Source organism: Tachysurus fulvidraco, chromosome 6 (genome assembly GCF_022655615.1).
Source record: "Tachysurus fulvidraco isolate hzauxx_2018 chromosome 6, HZAU_PFXX_2.0, whole genome shotgun sequence".
Taxonomy (NCBI): domain Eukaryota; kingdom Metazoa; phylum Chordata; class Actinopteri; order Siluriformes; family Bagridae; genus Tachysurus; species Tachysurus fulvidraco.
In genome coordinates this window covers 9,619,067-9,633,663 of record NC_062523.1, presented here as the reverse complement: position 1 = coordinate 9,633,663, position 14,597 = coordinate 9,619,067, and the positions used below count along the sequence as shown (strand labels likewise).

The 14,597-nt window shown below is 36.2% G+C and overlaps 1 long non-coding RNA gene across 1 annotated transcript; it reads right to left on the bottom strand.

Annotated features, from left to right (window-relative positions):
- Nucleotides 1-3,283: 3,283 nt before the first annotated feature.
- Nucleotides 3,284-5,395, bottom strand: LOC113645401. The gene is made up of 4 exons (XR_003441212.2): nucleotides 5,146-5,395; nucleotides 4,914-4,995; nucleotides 4,029-4,058; nucleotides 3,284-3,748 (listed from the first exon to the last, which is right to left on the bottom strand). It is a non-coding gene; the product is annotated as an uncharacterized LOC113645401 (long non-coding RNA).
- Between the last annotated feature and the right edge of the window lie 9,202 nt (nucleotides 5,396-14,597).

The window sequence follows — 14,597 nt, the reverse complement described above, 5'->3', positions numbered from 1 at the left end:
TTTCACTTTGTTATGGGTGATTATTTCCATTTCTCCTGTAATTCAACACGAACAATACAAAGAAATCCTACTGTTATTGCATCATGTGTCTGTGATTTCAAAAAGGAATGTTTGAAGGCTTTGTTTTCTATATACATTATAAATATGCATTTCTATATGCTGACTGTACATGAATCAGGCCTTGAAGTTTTTATTACAGACACTTTGTATTAACACACCTTCTCAGCTTCAAGGTCTCCTTAGGTTTCTCTGATATCTGACTTTCCAGGAAGTACAAAGTGTAAATCGTTTATGAAGTTTATGATTTAACTGTAAAACTGAAAAATATACAAAGATATACTGTAATCACTGAATATGAAAAACAACAATCACAACAATCAATGAAAGTACAGATCATCATATATCACCAACAATATTCTGCATACAAGTACTAAATTTAACATTGTATACTTACAGACATTGGATCTAACAGACGTTTGTGGTTGCTGTGTTTAAGGATGTTCAGTTCCCAGAACAACTGCTGCTTCCTGAATTATTCACAAATCAAACCTTTTCAAAATTAAAGTCTGCAGTCATAATAACCAATTCAGTCATGCTCGACTTGATAAATAGCGTGTATTAAACCACTAGTTGGCACTAGACGTGTGGTTAGACAGCGTATAAATGGACATTTAATTTAAGTCAAGAAGTCAAGAAGCTTTTATTGTCAGTTCAACCATATATAGCTGTTGCAGTTCACAGTGAAATGAGACAACGTTTCTCCATGGTGCTACATAACACAAAGACAGAGCTATAAGGACTTAGTAAGTTAGTCCTAGATACATAAAGTACATCTGTGCAACCTGGTGTATACCGTGTGAGACACAAGACAAAAAGACAGTGCAAGACAAGACAAAAGACAGAAAGACAATGCAGGACAAGACAAACAAGACAGTGCAGGTCAAAAAGAAAGTGCAAGACAAGACAGAAAGACAGTACAGGATTTTGTCTTTTTGTCCTGCACTGTCTTGTCTTGCAGTGCAAACAACAGTGACAACGCAAACAAAAAACTACAGGACAATACTCACAAGACAATATACAAAAACAGCACCAACCAGTGTAAATACTGTATGTTCTAACAATATTGTGTGTGCAGAAATACTGAAATAAACACAGTATTAAAGCAGCAGTTACATGAGCTATTGTAAAGTATTGTGCAAAACAGCAATCGACTGAAATAATAATAATAATAATAATAATAATAATAATAATAATAATAATACATTTTATTTAAAGGCGCCTTTCTAACACTCAAGGTCACCGTACAAAAGAAGAAGAAAAACAACAAAAAATATAGTTATACAATACTTACATAGAAAAAAAATTGGACCAACATTACAAATCATGATCTAGAATATGCTAAACTAAACAGATGAGTTTTAAGCTGAGATTTAAATAATGAAAGAGAATCAATATTACGGAGTTCAGATGGAAGTGAGTTCCAGAGTTGAGGTGCAGAGTAACTGAAAGCTCTGTTCCCCATCGTTACAAGACGGACAGAGGGAACAATGAAATGAGTGGAAGAAGAAGACCTAAGAGTGCGAGTTGGTTTTGGAGTATGAAGAAGATCAAGAAGATATGAAGGTGCAAGATTGTGGATAGCTTTAAATGTTAGAAGAAGAATTTTATACTTGATACGAAAATTAATGGGAAGCCAGTGTAGCTGTTCCAGAACAGGTGTAATATGATGGATAGAGGGAGTACGAGTGATAATACGGGCAGAAGAGTTTTGAACAAGTTGCAGCTTATGAAGGGTTTTGTGAGGAAGCCCAATAAGAAGAGAATTACAGTAGTCAAGCCGGGAGGTTACTAGACTGTGAATAAGAGTGGTGGTAGATTGAGTGGTGAGAAAGGAACGAAGCCTATTGATATTTCGAAGGTGAAAGTATGCAGCCCGAGTAACATTATTTACATGTGAGGTAAAAGAAAGGGTACTATCAAAGATAGTGAGAAATGTGAGACAGCATGTGCAAAGAGCAAAAACAGCATGTAAACAGTTTGATATGATGGTGCCATAGACATGGATGTAAATCGGAAGAGCGTGTATTTGGTGTGGGCATTGCAGTCCATACAGTTGATTGTGCATGTGTGTGTGTGCGTGTGTGTGTGTGTGTGTGTGTGTGTGTGTGTGTGTGTGTTATTAAGGAGTCTGATGGCTTGTGGAAAGAAACTGTTACACAGTCTGGTCGTGAGGGCCCAAATGCTTCGGTACCTTTTTCCAGATTTATAGACCAAAACCTAAAACTGAGGATTGTGTGGTTCTAATATACAGGGTGGAAAATACAACGTTTTAGCTAAATATTCTCTAGTATTGTGAATATGTAAGAATAAAGGGTAATTATTTAAATAACAAACAATGCTACCTTAGTACCTACATTAGTATCACTGCAGTTAATAATATATATAATTAACTGCAGTTGTAATGATATCAACAACAGCAGTGTATTAATAACACCGACTTACTGTACCTTGAATTAAAAGGAATCAATTCCTTAACTAAAAATGAGAAAGCTGACAGAAAAAACAACCATACAGGCCTAAGTGGTTAAATTATTCCGCATTTTTGCATTAAAAAATGACACCATATGACACACAAGTGTTCAAAGTGATTAAGTCCTGTCCAAATTGACATCCTAAATGCTTTTCATGTCCCCTAATGATCTTAATGAATTCTATGATTTATTAGAAATAAATCAAGTGGCCTAACATTTTAGAAAGTTTCAATAATTTCAGGCTTCATAAAAGTAATGTCATTGAATGAACGAATAATGAAGGAATGGATGAGAATACAAGCAGCCAAGTTTAGAAGGACCTAATGTAATTGTGCTGGTTCAGATATTATGTGTTACAATGATATGTACATAGATTTTGTACATTTGACAGCAACCAGTTTATAAATAAAGTGTGCTGTGTGATGCAGAGTGCTATATGCTAAGCTCATTTTCAGTGGACTGAACAATAATTTTATTCATCATAGCCTGATGGTGGTGTTGATGGTGATGATGATGCCATACTATAAATTTTTTATGTTTTAGCAGGATTATAAGGTAAATAGCACTTTGTAGAAGAGTTGTATTAATACACACAGCCACCTGATGGAGAGCTCTGGGATACTAACCAAGCAGGATCTGAAGCAGGCTACCGTCTGCTTGCTCTCATTAGTCACAATCACATTAGTCTGTTTAGATTAACAATGTGCTTAACTGTGTGCCAGTTACATGGTGAGCAGTAAACCAGGAGACACTGATGTTTATCGAATTTATTTTCCATCATAATTGATTTACATCTCACATTCTTGCCCCATTTATAAAATATAAAAGTGTAAAACCATAGTAGGATCATATTTATTACTGATTCTCTACACAATGTAAATAAAACATCTTATAATGCTGTATAAGAAAAGCTGAGGTATGTGGTCTGTTTTTTACTTGATGCACCATCAATTAAGAAGGATTTTAAATGCATTAGGCTGATTCCAAGTCCTCCATGACATCAGCTGCATGTCTATACATTGCATCAACCAGACGCCTAGCAGCTGATTTGGTGGTAGTGTAATACAGAAGTTTCTTCATCTTGGCCTGGTCAGTCTTCTCAGTTCGCACGTTTGCCGCCATTTCACCAGTAAGGCTGAGGTCATCAATGATTCTGTCAACGCCTTTAACTTTATTAACTAGTTCGCCCTTGTTCGTCTTCAGAAAATCCTGACAGTCTAGAGTATGTAAAGAGGAGACAGAAATGGAAAAGAGAGAGACAAAGTATTGTGTGTACAGTAATTAGTCACACAGTTTATCATATAGAAGCTATTTTACAAAAAATCAGCATTGCCTGGGGTATACAAAAGGAAGAATGGAAGAAAGGGAAGAAGAAATTCATGGTGTACTTGCTTTAGACAGAAAGTACAATGTATTCCAAACCCTTTTTAACCATATCTTGGTCTTTTTTTTTCTTCGAATTAATACTTTAAATGTTTTCAGTGGATCAGGAGTTACCTGTAATTCTTGGATTGGTCTGGGTCCTATCTGTAAAATATGAAAATGCACAAAGAAGAGTAAATTTAATTTACTTTCTAAATGTAAATGTGGAGCTGATGGATGAAGTTCAGTCCTCTTAGACCTTTTACTTAATGCTACTACTTAATGCTACTACTTAATGCTACTCGATGTACTATGCAATAACAATAAAGTTCTATCTATCTATCTATCTATCTATCTATCTATCTATCTATCTATCTATCTATCTATCTATCTATCTATCTATCTATCTATCTATCTATCTATCTATCAACAGGAAACTATGGATGTTGACCTTGTGACTTCCTCAAGGATTGAATTGTGTTCATTTTAGTGTTTGCTGACTTAAAGTAGAAGAAAATATTGGTAACCCGGGATCTTTACTGATTTTATCCAGTCCCGGAGCTCAGGGCTGCCTTCATTTACATCATCTTCATTCAGCAGGTCTAGGAAACCGACGCATACACGGTCTCCCTTTTGCACCATTAGGTCCAAGAGGTCCGTTATTAGTGTTCCGGGGTCTGAGATACTCTTCAGTTTCATGTATTCGGCCATAGTGATCAGTTTCTTAGATTGTACGTGCTGCAGAATGAATTCGTCCCCATGTAGCCATTTTATAAGATTTACCTTCTTATTCATGATCAAGTCCATTCTTCCTGAAGGAGAGAAATATGTGTGTGTGTGTGTGTAAATGAAAAAATCAAACTGTGCACAATCCGGTAGTTATTAAAGTCAGTCAGTCTGTTTTCACTTTAGGCATTAAAAACTATTCTTTTTTTGTTCCTCAGTGCATTAGACATAATGATGACTAAAGAATGTTAATTCTTATTACTAGTTTAATTATAAAAGTCTGTAAATACTCACCCTTTTGCTGTTTGCTATGTCTGTTCCTGCTTGCTACAGGTATGTCTGTTCCTGCTTCATTGTGTACACTGAGCCAGTTTCACTTTCACAATTTGGAGAAAACAAACAAACAAACATTGAATTGAATGTACACATTTAAAATAAAAACAATCACAATTAACAAAAAAACAACAATTAACTAAGAAAGTACAGATCCTTCATAAATGTATTAAATTTAACATTGTATACTTACAATCATTGGATCTAAAAGATGTTTGTGGTTGTTGTGTTTAAGAATGATCACTTCTCAGAACAACTGCTGCTTCCTGAATTATTCAAAAATCAAAACTTTCCAAAATTAAAGTCCTTAGTCATTAATAACCAAGTCAGTCATGCACCACTAGATAAATAGCTTGTAATGAATAACCACTCGGTGGCACTAGACGTGCAGTTAGCGTATAAATGTTGCACATGCTGAAATGTGAGACAGCAAAGAGCAAAAACTTTGTGCAAAACAGCATGTGAACAGTTTGATATAATGGTGCAGTAGACATGGATGTAAATTGGCAGAGTGTGCATTTTGTGTGGGACATTGCAGTCCATACAGTTGATTGTGTGTGCGTGCATGTGTGTGTGTGCGTTAAAGTAATTTATACTGACGCACGTGTCCCTTAGTGACACATGTTTTTGGATTGTGTAGGAAACCCTAGTTTGTCCTAGTTTGCACGGGTTAGTTTTGAAAACACAAGATCAACTATTAGAGTTGGTCTTACCTTGAACTCCTACGAAGTCCCTCTGTCTTCTAACAAAGGATCCTCTTCAAGTTCTTCTACCTAATCTATTGTTTGAATCTTTAAATGAAGGAGTCAAACTTAGACCTTCTTGTCTTTTCAGGGTTCTCACAATGGGATGCCTTGTTTTTACTAAAAGCAATGAAATTCAGATAAATGTGTGCAATATATGTAATGTAAAATAAAAGAAGATTACAAATGTAAATAATGTAAATATATAATGTAAATATGTAAATATAATAATGTAGATATATCTATATTTTTGGAGGTGTGATTATCTACAGCTAAAGACAGGGAAGGGTGCAATTAATTTAAAGTCAAAATTAAGAAGAGTGATAGGGCGCTAATTATTTTTGTTATATGAATTCCCAAATACTTCACTTTTTAATTGGTATATTTTCAATTTCAGTTTCCACAGTGTCAAATAAGCAAATAATTTCACTCAAATAAAGCACTCACTTTCTACCGCTTATCCGAACTACCTCGGAGCCTGTGCCTATCTCAGGCGTCTTTGGGCATCAAGGCAGGATACACCCTAGACGGAGTGCCAACCCATCACAGGGCACACACACACACACACTCTCATTCACTCACACACTACAATTTTCCAGAGATGCCAATCAACCTACCATGCATGTCTTTGGACCGGGGGAGGAAACCTGAGTACCCGGAGGAAACCCCCGAGGCACGGGGAGAACATGCAAACTCCACACACACAAGGCGGAGGCGGGAATCGAACCCCGACCGTGGAGGTGTGAGCCCAGAAGTGTTAGAGAAGGCATTGATTGTAGTTAAAACTGGAGAAACTTGCTCTTTATCCTTCAAAAATAGAGTAGTATCATCTGAGATTCGAATCTCTCTGTTAAAGATATCAAGGCCAGCAAAGATATTATTGTGCAAAATATCTATGGATAATGTTTCAACAACAAATAAAAATAGAAAGGGACTCAAAGGGCAACTTTGACGTATTCCACGAAGGACAGGAAACCTTGGTGATATACGTGAATTTAAAATTCTACAACTATCTATTTCTTTGTACAGCATTTGAACAATATTTATGAGTTTAGAAGCTAATCCAAAAGCCCCTAAAGCGTATTGATGCTTTACAGTATTGAAGGCCTTATAAAAATCGAGGAATAAGATAATTGCATCAGACTTGATTTCATCTCTGTAATCAATAAGATCCAGAACAAGTCGAGTATTACAACTAATATGACGACCTTTCATAAATCCAGTCTGTGTTTCATTAATGATACAATGTAAATGCTGTTTTAATCTCTTGGCAAATATGGATGCAATTAATTTATAGTCAAAATTAAGAAGAGTGATAGGGTGCCAATTATCAATTATAGTTAAATCTTTATCTGTTTTGGGAATGAGAGATATCACCCCTTGTTTCATAGTAGGAGCCATTGTACCATTTTTTATACATCCATTTTTTATGAAGCATTAAGAAGAAAGGTATGTATGAAGAATTCTAAAGTAAGGCCATTGGAGACAGGTGACTTGCCCTTTTTCATTGATTTCATTGCATCTCTCATTCCATTTAAGGAAACAGTAGCCTCACATGACAACTTAAATTCATCACTTATTTGAGGTATATAGTTCTTAATCTGTTGTAGGTATGACATACTTTGGTTTGCCTGTAAATCAGGGGAGTACAGGTTCCTATAAAAATTAGTAACAAATTCCTCAATTTCTTCAGTGTTTTTAGAAACTGAATTGTTAATTTTTAATGCAGAGATGCTTTTCCTTTTAAAATTCCTCTTTTCAAGTGAGAAGAAGAAGCTCGTATTTTTTTCTCCTTCTTCAAGCCATCTCGCTCTAGATCTAACAAAGGCACCCTTAACTATTTCTAAATATATATTGTCTAATTCCAATTGCAAAGTTTTTAACTGACTAATCTCTGTAACAGAGAGATTCTCTTTTTTGATTAAGGTATTTATTTTAATTAGCAAGTCCGCTTCTCTATCAGCATTAAGCACTTTTAAGGTTATAGATCTATTTATTGCTAGTAATCTTGCTTTATATTTAAAATATTCCCATTTAGCACCATGAGACTCAAATTCATTATTTGAAAAAATTCCATTAACTAATCCCTTGATTTGATCATTAAATCTTTTTATCTTTTAGCAGATTATTATTCAATTTCCAGTAACCACGTACAGTACTCTCCCTGTGTTTAGTCTGCAAAATCAGCTTAATTACTAAGTGATCAGAAAATGGAGCATATTGGTGACTGACATCAAATACATATTGCAGTAACTGTTGAGAAATAAAAAAAAATCTATTCTAGATTTAGAAGACAACAAATTATTACTCCAAGTATATTCAGTTACATCAGGGTGATAATAGCGCCTTGCATCTGCAATATGAAAAAAATCACACAGAGTACAGATAATATTATTAGTGAGGCTCATCTTAGGAGGAAATCTGTCAACTGAGTTATCTAATACATCATTAAAATCTCCAGCAATAATAATAAAAGCTTGTTGATATTTACTTTTCAAAGCTTCAATATTCCTCTGTAATAAGAAAATAAGAGACTTGTTGGCAGATTTTAAGTTGTGGCCATATATATTACATATTATAAAAGTAGCATTGTCAAGTTTAGTGACCAGAATAACCCATCTTCCTTCCATAGAGATCAACGATTCAACAATATCTCCTTTAAATTTGTTAATCTAAGTGAGAACCCCTGCGGAGTGGTTAGATCCGTGAATAAAGTAGGCCTTGTCACCCCACTGCGATTTCCAAAAGTGATGTAGCGTCTGGTACCGGTCATTTTAGATTTCATGTCCCAGGCACCCTAAATTTCAACATCTACTCCTCAATTAACCGCTGACCACTCAGTTTACGATTTTATGTCTCAACACAGTGAGACATTCCTTTTACTAATAAAACCCGTTAAGATAAGGTACTCTAAGGTTCTCATTCTTATAACCCTTTTTGTAATGTGTTTCTTCTTTTAAGGCTTGCCTGACTTAAAATTATTTGCTCCTTAATTTCCTGACAAGGGTGTATTTTATTCATGTGTCAGAAAACAACATTGTATTTTAAAATCAGTTATACTCTAATTACTGATCATGGCATGTTAATGTATACCTGTTCTAATGCTGTATGCCCCTTTAAGGTCTGATGTCAGAATGTATACGAAGCTATCGTTTTCTTTTTTACTTCCCTAATGAAAGTGCATCTTGTTTTTGTTTCATTTTTTGTTTCTTTGCCTTTATAAGAACACAATATCGTATTAACATCAGTTACCCTTCGAATACTGATCTGTGTATATAATGTACTGATGCCGTTATACCGTCATTACCCTTCATGTTTAGTATCCAAATGACCACAAAATTATCGGTTACTCATTTTTCAAACACTGGTGTATTTTATTTGAGCATGAAAGGCGCCATACCATCTTAATACACCCTGGATCAAACTTTAAAGTCATCTAAAAGTTTGATAGCTAAACCACGCCCACAGACACCTGAAACAAAGGGAGTTTTTCCCTCCAAAATCCTGACCGAAGTATTGGTCATCTTCCCAAAGATGGGTGGAGTTCGCGACCTTTAAATTGTCACAAACACCACTAATCCATGGTCAGACTTCCGGAACAGCTTCAAGTTGACTCCATCTTCCTTCAAAGAAGTTCCAGCAAGCTTCACTTCCAAGAACGACAACTCCTCTGATCTTCAGGAGAACTTGGAAGAACGTCTGACCCCACCCTAACTGACTTTTCAGAGATTTCCCTGTTGCATCTGATTTCTCTGTTGTTTCCTTTACCAACCAATTTAGATGCGTAATTTTAAGTAGGAATCTTTCATTGAATCTTAAGGTGAATTTAAGTTTCTGTGACGATTTCCCAGTTAGGGTGTGATTAATTTTTGAGTCTAAGCTTGCCATTCCTTTCCTTCCTTTCTCTAGTTTCTTCTTTCCAGTCTCTTCCTCCCTTTCCCCAATTTTAATTTCTCTCTCATTCTCACTCATTTTCTACCGCTTTATCCGAACTTCTCGGGTCACGGGGCCCTGTGCCTATCTCAGGCGTCATCGGGCATCAAGGCAGGATACACCCTGGACGGAGTGCCAACCCATCGCAGGGCACTCACACACTACGGACAATTTTCCAGAAATGCCAATCAACCTACCATGCATGTCTTTGGACTGGGGGAGGAAACCGGAGTACCCGGAGGAAACCCCCGAGGCACGGGGAGAACATGCAAACTCCGCACACACATGGCGGAGGCCGGAATCGAACCCCGACCCTGGAGGTGTGAGGCGAAAGTGCTTTAGTGTTTTATTTTATTTTAATTTTCGTTTTCCCTATTTCTTTTGTTTGTTTGTGTAGTTAGTTTTATGTTGTGTTTGTCTCATTCATTAAATGTCATAATTTTGAGCCACAGGTGATTTGCCTCTGAGTATCGCTCACAAATTAAGGTACCTGCAACATCGGGTCTGAACTACATGCTCTATTAAGTTAATTCAATTTACATTACGGTATAAAGTAAAAGGGAAGCGAATCTTTCTTGGCCGGGAAGATACTGCCTTAGAATTAATAAAGGTTACACGGCCTGTTCGCCGGACGAACAGACCAAATAAGTGTAACGTTAATTCCATTACCGCCTCTTACGGGTCGCAAGTCAAAGTGACCACTAGGGGATGACCCAGAAACAAGCTTCAATTCAACTTTAAAGCATCAAATCCTCCAAAAACACGAAAAAAAAAACCTATTTACCTAGTAAAGTTTATACTCTCAATATTTTTTTAAGCCCACACACAAAGCACAATATGATTCACAGCCTTCATACAATTAGAAAAAATTTTTGGACAAAACTGACCTAGGTGGCGCTATACCGGTTTTTCCCTTACCTTTAGACGCGTCTCTTTCTTCACTGGGGTAATATATTCCAACACAAATAATCCACAAAAATCCACACAGGTCCAAGGAATTGAAATCTGTAAGCCTTTTAATCCAAAACGCAAATATTCCGTTAGTGTTCTGAAATATTTAAATAAATAAATTTAAATAAATATCTAAATAAATAAATTTAAATAAATATCTAAATAAATAAATTTAAATAAATATTTAAATAAATAAATTTAAATAAATATTTAAATAAATAAATTTAAATAAATATGACGCTAGTGTTCGTCATATTTATAGCCCAGGTCCTAACGAATCAAATAAGCCCTCATTTGAGCCAATCGGTGCTTGTATGGCAGAGATAGACAGCTGAGAAGCCAATGGTGGCATGACCTCATTTTTGGGAACCCGCCTTTGACTGACAATTACTCCTTCCAATAGCAATGAAATGGGCCGGGACCTATACAGCTGTTTAGCCAATAAGCAGACGATTCCAACGGTATGCGACATGCATTACATTCTTTGACTGTGTCTGCGTGAACTGGATGCGCAGAAGATTTCTTGCGTAATCCCTGACCTTTTGTCCCTCTCACAGCTCAGGGTGTCAAGTTACAGGCCTTTTTTAACACCAGAGTGATAGAGAAATAGTCTAGGCTCGTTTATGGCTTTTCAGACTGAGCCTGCAGCCTTTTATTTCAAAGTTATATAGTAAACAAGTACACAAAAACGCTGTACCAGATGACCATGTCCGTAGAAAAATATTTTTATTGAAGCCATTTTTGGGTCTTTTGACTTGAATTTTTTTTGGTGAAAGCCAAGACATGTGGCTATGACTCTCAGTTGTTATTTGGTCCTTAACATGTTCCAGAAAAATAAGATTAATCAGTTTATCAGGTAAACAACCCAGGCGGAAATGAAACTCTAGTTTCTGAAACTAGAGAATCTCTTCTTTCAAATGAGACCAGGCTTACCCCTGTGTGTCAAAGTATGTGGGAGCTGTACCACTTTTTGTTGGGTAGGTCATGTAGGCGAAAAAGCTGCAAAAGGGGGGCAATGCTTAAAGGGGTTAATTTCAACTTAGGTTAAAATATTTAGAAGTCACTATAACACATTATAGTTACTTATAAATATTTACCTTGCTTCGCGAGCCAAAATCGCTACAGCAAACATCACCCTCACAGGAATGAATTTCTTGTAACAGTATTAAGTCAGCATTCATTCTTCTACAGTATAAGAATAAGGCTTTTCTTTTAGTGAGATCTCTCAAGCCACGAGTGTTCAACGATAAAATACTCAAAGAGTTAAACTCCAAGTCTTGCATAAGAGAAAGAAAAAAGAAAAAAGAGAGAACGAACAAAAACAGTAAAGAGTAACTTGACTAAGAACACAAGAACACAAAAAGGTTTTAAACTTACCACTGTAAAACTGCGTTGACAAAGAGGTAGTTGAAGCTAACACATACCCTATAACTTAAGCAAAAGTGCAACTGTATGAGCGAGCATAACTTATTTGTGATAAAGGAATCATAACAAAGTAGAAAACTTTCACGTTGCCCCATAAATCGGTCTACATTTAGAAATTGTTTGTCAATGCACAGTTCAGGAGCCAAGTTCAACTTCAGATGCTCCATGAAGACTGTAAATAAGATATCAGTATAAAATAAAATAAGAAATTGTCCGAGCATAAATTAAACGTTCAAAAGGAATACTCTTTAAAGGTTATTTATAAATGAATTACTGACCAAGAGCAACTCGTGAAGAGAACACGGGGACGACATCAAAACGTGAAACTGTTCATGCATAATTCTTGAGAAAAAATCAAAATAAGTTGTTCCATGAAGGTAATCTGCGAATATAGAACAATACATTGTCCATCTCAAGGGCAATGTTCGAGTTTTTTTCCAGTGACAAAAGCATGGGGACCCTTCCACGAAACCCTTTTCCCCTCCTCACGAGCCTTCTTAACCAACGGCCATAATTTGGCTCTAGCCTCAACATCTTGTTTGATCAACGCCTCCTTGATCCGAAGCTTGTTTTCTTTTAGATAGCGCGAGTCTTTCACAGCCCTCCATACCATGTGTCTGTAGGTACGCATGGTAAAATGCATGATGATGTTACGAGGTGCTCCGTCGGATCTCCTTAGCCCCAGGCGGTGTAGAACATCATCCAACTTGTTCTGGATACTAGGGCCATCTTCTTTAGGACGTCGATTGTCACGCCTCTCGCATCTTCTCTGTCGCGCTCTGGGACCCCCTGTAGCTTGAGATTCCATCTACGTGAGTACTGTTGCATTTCATCAAAGCTTTCTTTCAGACTTACATTTTCAACTTGCAATTCCTTAAATCTCCTTTTCAAGTTGAACGATCTTGACAGGGTGCATCTTGACCTCTCCACTCATATGGGAGACTTTTTCAGATAGTTTGTCGAGTTTTCCGCAAGAAACGGCAACTGTTTTATCAATGGAGAACACCTTGTTGTGTGTTTCATATACTTCAGCAGTTAGCTGAATAATATCACGTCAAAAAGTGCAAGTATTGCCAGAAAAATCGAAAAAGCATATATTTTCTAAGTTGTAACTTTACATACTCAAATCTAAGTTTGTTAGCTTCAAACTCCTCAAACTACGCAGACGACTCTAAAACTTCACCATTCACACCGCTGCCATCTTGGCTTCCCTTGTTTAAGTTGTTATGTGTACAGTAAGCGTGAGGGTGGAGTTGACGTAATTTCCGGCGTGCGTTCTATTTCGCGGCATTTCAATGCGATGAGAGGTATGTTTTATCAGCTCCTCGAAAAAGTGTTTAAAACACTTAAGTTTTATCTATGTTCTGAGTCATACAGTTATGAGTGTGCAAAGTTGTATTTATTCTTATATGAGATTATATATAAATATATTTATAAATATAACTATAAATGTATCAGTAATGATTGACAGGCATTTCTCGATCAGACGTAATCTTGTTACTGCCTGATGGTGTCTGTTATGTTTAATACAGACATGGAAAATTTCAGTGTTAGTTCCTGTTCTTAGATTTTCTTCTTTCTCATGTTACAATTGTATGTGTTTGATAATTGTTATTTTATGTTTTAATGCTCTCTTTCACGGGATTTCAATGCGATGAGAGGCACTTCTCGATCAGACATAATCCTGTTACTGCCTGATGGTGTCTGTTATGTTTAATACATGTGAGAGATCCTGAGAAGCCAAAAGTAAACCATTTGACAACTGCATCATGGTGTGAAGTCTCTTTAATTCTAAAAATAGTTAATTCAGAAGAAAACCCACTACATATATATGTATGTATGTATATAATGCATAATTGACTGCAGTTGTAATGATATCAACACCAGCAGTGTATAACGCTAACTTACCTGGAATTAAGAGGAATGCCATTTTGGCATTAAAAAATGACACCATATAACACACAAGTGTTCAAAGTGATTAAGTCCTGTCCAAATTGACATCCTAAATGCTTTTCATGTTCCCTAATGATCTTAATTAATTCTATGATTTATTCGAAATAAATCAAGTGGCCTAACATTTTAAAAAGTTTCAATAATTTTAGGCTTTATAAAAGTAATAAGTCAATGAATGAATGAATAATGAAGGAATGGATGAGAATACAAGCAGCCAAGTTTAGAAGGACCTAATGTAATTGTGCTGGTTCTGATATTATGTGTTACAATGATATGTACATAGATTTTGTACATTTGACAGCAACCAGTTTATAAATAAAGTGTGCTGTGTGATGTAGAGTGCTATATGCTAGGCTCATTTTCAGTGGACTGAACAATAATTTTATCCATTATAGCCTGATGGTGGTGTTGATGGTGATGCCATACTATAATTTTTTTATGTTTTAGCAGGATTATAAGGTAAATAGCACTTTGTAGAACACCTAGCCACCTGATGGAGAGCGCTGGGATACTAACCAAGCAGGATCTGAAGCAGGCTACCGTCTGCTTGCTCTCATTAGTCACAATCACATTAGTCTGTTTAGATTAACAGTGTGCTTAACTGTGTGCCAGTTACATGGTGAGCAGTAAACCAGGAGAC